The sequence below is a fragment of the Aulostomus chinensis genome, chromosome 7 (assembly GCF_037954235.1).
Source record: "Aulostomus chinensis isolate RoL2024-O1b breed Wild chromosome 7, RoL_Achi_v1.0, whole genome shotgun sequence".
Lineage (NCBI taxonomy): Eukaryota > Metazoa > Chordata > Actinopteri > Syngnathiformes > Aulostomidae > Aulostomus > Aulostomus chinensis.
The window spans coordinates 12,590,910-12,598,735 of NC_141326.1; the positions used below are offsets into that span (position 1 = coordinate 12,590,910).

The window sequence follows — 7,826 nt, forward strand, 5'->3', positions numbered from 1 at the left end:
AAATAGGCAGCCCTGGACATAAGAAAATCATGCAGTAGAACTCGTAGCAAAGATCACATGAAGAAGGCATTTCATCATACGTCCCATAGGCCGCTATAGCCACAATGTGATGTGAGTTTAATACTCTTAAGTGTGTTTTCTTTCATTGTGCCAGTATAATTACTGTGAGTAGGATCCAGCAGTACTGCAAAATCATTGCTGGCATTCCAGAGCATCACCATGTCTGAGCTCATTCTGCAGTCCACATGAGCTTCCTTCACGAAGCACGCAGGATGGTTAAAGGTAGAGTCTGCAGCATTTTCCTGTCAGAATTATACCAAATTAATCTGGCTCAATCATCACTGATGAGTCTCTAGAAATGTGAGGTGGTCACTGTGTCTGCAGAGCTACCGCCTGATGAGATGAAATTTAGTCCTGAGAAAATGGCGAATGCACAAAGAGAAGTGAAGAAAAAGAACTACAGCCCAACTGAGATGTCACAGCACGCTGAAAAAGCTCCTTCTAGAACAACAGTGGATCTCGATTTAGCTTTCACCTGCTTTAAAGCACTAAAGGAGTAGCTGGGCGATGAAGAGCGATGAGGAGTTAGCCTGCTTTCTGCTGGGACAGCAACATGCAAGCCAGCATTTAGCTTGTGCTAGCTGTAGTTTAGCTTGTGCTAGCCAGAGTTTATCTTGATCTAGTCAGTCTCAACTGGCAGATTAATTTTGTTAGCCTGTGGTTAGCTTGCGCTAGCCTGTTGGTGATATATGATTGCAGGGCAGGGTGGGGGTGTACTTCTGGTGCCACTGAGTCCAGGGAGAGGGGCCCTATTCGAACAAATGTAGTGTTTATAAGCTGCAATGAACCATGCAACACACTCTAACTTTTAGGAGAAAATGTGGAGTAGATATTTATGCTGAAGTCACTGAAGCAAACACTGTCAGTTTGGTCCATTTTTCACTTATATTTGAAAGCAGCATGTTGTGTCTTTAAGACAAAGCTAACCTTCTTCTTCTGAAAACAGTGTGTGTGGTGTTTCATCCAAAACACATTTGTGTGTTGAATATGAAAAGAAACTGACGGGATAAAGTGAGCAGAGACAAAAACAGGCCTGTGATAGATATGCAGAGAGGAAGCTGGAGAGTCGTCCCAGTCATTTAGACAAGATTAATAATGCATCATGTTCCTATCTACAGCAGGAAGACACACACACACACACACACACACACACACGCACACACGCACACACACACACACGCACACACACACACACACACACACACACACACACACACACACTCACTCACATTAGCTACAGTGCAGTCTACTGTATCAAATCGGAGCAGAAGTAACCTGCAGTCTGGTTCAGCACCATCATCAAATCTGATGCCAGCTTGGTTTTAACCGCCAGTGTTTTTCCACCTTTACCGCAACCCCTTTTATTAGATACATTTAATTTCTTTGCCTTTTTCACTCACACTGTCATTTCACTTCAATAAATATCAATTCAAGAAATTTCAACTTGAACCAAACATGTTAGCCAAACGTTAACACGGCAGAAATCTATTTCCAAACATTTGTTCTTGTTTTGTTTATTTTTTGTATCGAATAAAACTGCATATCTGGCTTTTTTTTTAAACTAATTAGAGTGAGGAGCATAACTCACTGCAACAAAATGCTTAAATTCAATAATGCCACTGAGTTTGGGTTTTTAGTGTGATTTAAAGTATATTTTTCTGTTTTCTTTCAATCTCATAGACTGTTGGAGGCGTTGGCAGCTGGATGACAGCTGGATGACTACAGTCGTTACAGTACCAGAGGATTTAGCGTATCTCAGCGTTAAGTAGCAACTTCAACACAAGCGCTGAGCTGCATGTGAAACGCTGCTGCAGACGCGTCAACAAACACTAACATAGAAAAGTCCAAAATCCCATCGGCCCTGCTATTATGTGGAGCATAACACAACAACGAGGGATGTAATACGAGACACGCGAGCATGTGTGTGGTTTTTTTTTGTGTGTGTATGTGTGTGTGTGTATTGATTATATAATGATGTTGGCAAGCAATCCCCCCTGAACGGAAGCTTTCATGCTTCCTGTCTGTTATTAATACATTCAAGTCCTCACTTACCTGATGTTAACACCCTGTCAAAGACTCTCCATTCACTGTGTTCACAAGGTTTTTCTGCACTGTTTATGACCTGTGAGGGGTGAACACAGCCGGGATCTACAATTACAGCAAAAGTTTGCACATCTGACCTACTTCTGCTCTGAACATCATATTATCTGCTCTGTCTGGAAGCCCTGACTCCATGTTATATGCAAGGCTGACACAAAGAGCAAAAGAAAAATGTGTCGGAGTTCATAAAATAAAACAACTACTTCTTGGAATTCCAATCTCAATTAAGATTTTACCATTCAACATATGAGTCAATGCACCTTTTTGCTACTCAAACAACTGAAAGTACAGTGAAAAATAACTTCTCTTACCAGAAAAGAGTGAAACTGAAGTTTACATCCAACCGATTTCTCACAACAAATATATCTTGTCATTCAGTCAATGCTCTGAAACCCTAGTTTCTGTTCTGACTATGTAACCAGCATCACTTTGACTATGCAAGCAACAGAGAGAGAGAGATGGGGGATTAGAAGAGCAGAAGATGCCGCCCCCCTCCTCTCTCATTCTCTCTCTCTCTCTTTCTCTCCCTCTCTCTCTCTCTCTGCAGCACTCCTCCCTGCCGCCGCCGCCGCCCACCTGCCACACGCACAGTGGTACAATCCGCCTCTGTGGTGCAGTACCTTTTCAAGCAAGAAGATTCCATTTACTGGACTAGTAGGGAGAGTTTGGGTGGGGGTGAGGGTGGGCGAGCGATGGGATTGAGAGAGGCAGATGGGTGCTGATGGGAGGGGAGGGGTGTGAGTGTGTGTGAAAGTGTGTGTGTGTGTGTGTGGGGGGGGGAGGTGTTGCAGGGAGGGATGAATAGATGAGTAGGTGGAGTGAGGGAGTGGTGGTGTCCCAGTGACAGATGTGTTGACTTAGTGTGCAAACAGGGATGCTTCCTATAATACCATGATGGAAAAGTCGTGCAGCTTGACACAGATAGATGACGTCCCGCCGTGTGCATGTGTTCACTCTCTGCATGTCGCCACCTTCTCACTTTCTGAGTCAGCCACTGCAGCAACGCCGACTTTACGCATTTAGCCGAAAAAAATTAGAGCCTAGATGAAAGCATGAGCAGCTCCTAAATGTCATCAACGTTATGGAGATTATTCTTAAATTTTCAATCAGAACCACATACGCTATCGCTTGGAGACTAGCTTGCAGGCTAGCATTTACTCGGACCAAACCTGGGTGAACAATCTCAGCTTTTGGAAGTCTCTAAAATAACTCATGTTCAGGGCAAGGATGAATAAATAATAGTTTAATGGACATGCTTTCCATGAGAGATTGTTCATCTCTCAGCAGCTTGGTATAGTGGTGAATGAAACCTGAAACCTGGAAATGCATTGCTGAGTGTCTTGTATTTCGGTAAAAGGTCTAAAAGGTCTTTGGTTCATATGAGCTTGGTAAGACTTTTCAATGTTTTTTCTCTGCAGCATAACATCTGTCAGTTAATGTCATAATTGCGAATTTTCAAGCTTTATGTGTCTTAAAAACAGCAGCTGCCATCAAATAGTTTCACAAAACAAACTGAAAACAGAGGAAGGTCAAAGCATGTGAAGATGAAGTCATCCAAATGTCTCTTGCCATGATTCTGGAAGGGAGAGACCAATGATGTCCTATGGGTAGGGTTACTGCTATGCATGGATTTGCTGTTTTCAACAGAAGCTGAATTGTTTTAGTTTTTGTTCACTATAGTAAAAGTCAACGGGAAATATAAGAAATTTATAAAACACAAAACAGGAGTGGGAGGAAAGCATTTACCATTTGGCCTCGCTGTCTGTCAGAATCCTGCTTTGCTTTGGTATCAAGGGCTAAGACACCGTGATGTAACTCTGGAGCCAGCTCATCAATGTCTTGAGATCTGCCTGATATTAGACCTCGTCTTCCTGATCTTCTGTGTCCATGGCAGGGATTCATAGTCTGTTCTCACTGGCCTTGTCCACCTGTTCTGGGGCCAAAGCTTCATGTGATGATCAGCCAAAGGCTGCCATGGGTCCTGATCACTTGACAGGACTGTTTGGAGTCATCACCTGTTGACGCCATGTCATCGAGCCTCGGTAAACCTGATCTTTGTCCATCCATCACTGAGACGTCTTTTCAAAAACATACAACTTGCATGCACATGTGAAATGTTCATGTCACATTCTCCTCTTGTGTTGACATCAACTTCCTCCCAGGTGCACTGCTTGCCAGTGGTTTTGGTGTGTGCAACTCAAACCTCTTGATTGTCCTCATTTGAGGATGAAAAGACTGGCTCGGGGGTGTCTGAGCTCGTTCATGCATGTTCTGTCAAAACATGAAATTGGGTTCCACTGTTTGAACAGTTGGTGAAATCTTTTGAGCTCTGGGGTGCAGACGTAGTGCGTGAAATAATTATTGTCAGTGACTGGCAGTGATACAGTTGTCTTCTGAACTGTCCTCTGAATTATCCTCCTCCTCCTCAACTCTGCCCTTGATATTGTGACCAAAGACAAAAGGTACAGCTGCCTCCTCTTTTCCACCTTCATCTTCATTACCAATTTCCTCCTGATTAAGAGACTTGGTCAGGGTAGGTGAGTCCTCTGCTGCATTTAGGAACAGAGACTGTGCCACAGTCGGTGCCTGCAGAAGAAGAGCTGAAGGGCTGAGAACCCACTGCTCCACTGATCTGTGGGCTCCTGACTGGGTGCTTGTCCATATATGAGTGTGGGTGGTTTCTCTACTGGTTCAGCATCAGGCTGTTGAGTTGGACACTGACAAGAACCTGAGGTCGTCACTCTTTCTTGCTGGGGGGGAACAGGTCAGCTCCAGGTAGGTAGCAGGGGGTATGAGGGAAGTTGCAATAAACGAACCTGAAAATCAAAATGTTCTCTTAATTCATTTGTTTTTCCAAATATTTATAAAAAGACATGGTTTTAATGCTACAAAAACTACACTTCAAATTGTCCAAATAATGTTTATTTTGGAGTAATTTATCCATGCATCCATCCGTCTCACCCTTACCCTTCAACCTCTGAAAAAAATGGGTTTCAGGGAACCCTCAACTTGCTTTTTCCTGGCCACATCTACCAGCTCTGACGAGGGCATCCCAAGGTGTTGCCAGGCCAGTGTGGAGATGTGGTCCCTCCACCTGGTCCACAGTTTGCCCTGCGGCCTCCTTCCAGCTGGACGCGCCAGAACACCTCCCTAAGGAAGCGCCCTGGCTCCTTTCAACGCAAAGGAGTGGCGTCTTAACTCTGACTACCTCACTGACCAGCCTTTTGAGGTCAGCTACCGCTGCTCCGATTCTTTAACCCATGTTGTACTCTGTAGCCCCCTCAGCAGGACAGAGCAGGACCCTGAGGTACTTGAACTCCTTCACTTGGGGTAAGGATTCTCCAGGAACTGTCACCTTATCGCTCAACAAGTGGGAGCATTTATATTACATAATGATTACGCTTTTTTGGGGGGGGGGGGGGGCTATGTCATGTGACCTAGGGACAACAAATCAGAAACAGACATTAGTAGTAGACTGGAAATATAGGACACACCTCTTTTTATTTCATTCTGTATTTATGTAGTTAAATTTATTTTAATATCAGCATTTTAACCACTTCAATGTTATGGGGTTTTGGGTCTCCAAATGACTTTGGCTATAATATGTCACACCTCTTGTATTCAGTTTTTTTCCTCATGTATTTTATATTATGGTGATCCAGTGACTGAGCCACAGACGGAGTCTGAACGTGACATTGGTACTAAGGCCTTTATTTCTGCAAAGTGAAGAATACATGTGAACACCTTAGAAATGGCCCACCTTTCCCTTGTGAACGTGAACAATGCAAGCTTGGACTACAAAATACATAACCTTAGTGAGCACATTTGTGTAATTTCTTGTCAAACAAAAATCTCTTTGGTTGCATTTGTAAATCAGAGTAGCTCATATTTAAGTAAAGATAATATCATTTTAGTAGTTTTTGTTTACTGTACAGGTAGAATTCTTTACATTTTACATTTTTACTTTTGTTCCAGAAATAAAACAGTGACAGACCCCCAAGCGAAAAAAACCACCCTGTGGAGTCGTTTTGGTTGGGGGGTCTGTCACTTTTTTATTTCTGCAACTGATTGGGCTATAAACTGGACCAGTGTGTGTGTGTGTGTGTGTGTGGCTGTTTTTATTATATTTTATTTTCACAAGTGTGTCTGTAGGTATTCATCTGTATGAGTATGTGTAGCGAAACCAACACCTAGGCCTGTAGACCAGTGGGTCAGTCAGAATTAGTGTTGCAATTTATTAGAAAAGCATCACAATACCACAATGTTTAAAATGGTACGATACTACATTTAATTATTATTAGTGTGTGTGTTTGTGTGTGTGTGTGTGTGTGTGTGTGTGTGTGTGTGTATGTGTGTGTGTGTGTGTGTGTGTGTGTATGTTCATACCCTTGGTGTGCACACCAAGGGTATGAACATATGGAGAACCCATTGTGTGCTCATTAAGATGTTCAAGCTGGCTAGCAAACTGTCAAATTAAACACACACACTCACACACACACTCACACACATGCAGTTGCCTGGTGTTCTTCCCTTGGGCTGCCAAAGTAGAACACAAGTAACAATCAAGGAAAATGAAAGATTATGGTTTTAAGTCTGCTATTATTGATTTTCAATATTACGTATCATCAAAGTACGTCTCGTTCATTCCTTTAGGCTCCATAATTGATGAATACCAGGAGGTTTAAATTTTGTGCTGGCCTAACTTTGTTGTTTTTGTTTTCAAGGCTGTGATATCCCTGTAAAAGCCCTCTGAACCACTCGTGCTATATTGCACCACTTATTGTGTGTCGTCCTGCTATTTGTCATTCTATACAAGCATCAAACACTTTGAGAGTGAGTGAGAGAGGTGTTTAATGTGCTGCGGCAAACCCACTGCCTTGAAGATGCAGGACAAGATACCGTTAAAGCTTTGTGAGTTCGAAGACTCTTGCAGGGAAGCTCGTTTTCTAGTTTTCTAGCTAGTCTTTAGCTCTTGTGTTGTCGGCGTGCTAGCATCTTCTTGGTCTCTGCTACAGTTCCTCCTCACCGGTCTCCATCAACACACCAGTTCAACCACCCTCAGTCATCAAGACTTTGTCAGCTCAGGTAGTGAGCTCAGCCCCACACCCTCAAATCCTTGTTTCATCAAATGCTATTTTACATGTTTTTGTTACTTCTCTGAGTCCAGTAAATCTCCTCATTGTTCCCAGTGTCTTCTCATCTGCCTGCTCTGCTCAGCCTTAAATCATCTGGGGCCTCAGAGGGTCACCTTGCCACCAGCCAGCCAGCCTCTTTTGCAGGGAACTGTCTAAACTTGAACTGATGATTTACAACTCATTTATTTGAATCTGGAATTAACTGTTACTGTTATTTATATTGCTCTTCAAAACAGAGGTAAAGCATCCTGACCGCTGAGAATCATAGTGTGTTCCATGTGCCTCCACAACTGATAAGTGCTCTGATTCAGCGCAATTTTTTCACCAAATATTTTTTTGGCCCCCTTCAGGCCCTTCATTGAGAATTATTTAAGGGCCACAAACCACACAAGCATCCATCCCTTCAGGGCAGAAGTGTGTCCATCTTTTATTGAGTACTTTTGAACCGTGGCACTAAATGTTCCGCACTTTGTTGAATCAATAGCACAAACATTTAAGCCCTTTCGAGTGAAGGCTGGGCCTACCTGGTAC

At 43.1% G+C, this 7,826-nt stretch overlaps 1 protein-coding gene across 2 annotated transcripts in view; it reads right to left on the bottom strand.

Annotated features, from left to right (window-relative positions):
• LOC147258572 (synaptic vesicle glycoprotein 2B-like) overlaps positions 1-2,607 on the bottom strand; it is a 38,542-nt gene extending 35,935 nt beyond the window's left edge. The window contains exons 1-2 of one of the 2 annotated variants that reach the window (XM_086208497.1): positions 2,472-2,594; positions 2,113-2,182 (exon numbers count right to left, since the gene is read on the bottom strand). The gene's annotated coding sequence lies outside the window, so the exon portion shown is untranslated. Of the gene's footprint in view, positions 1-2,112; positions 2,183-2,471 lie in introns of both variants that reach the window. The other variant, XM_086208496.1, reaches the window with a different exon arrangement.
• Between the last annotated feature and the right edge of the window lie 5,219 nt (positions 2,608-7,826).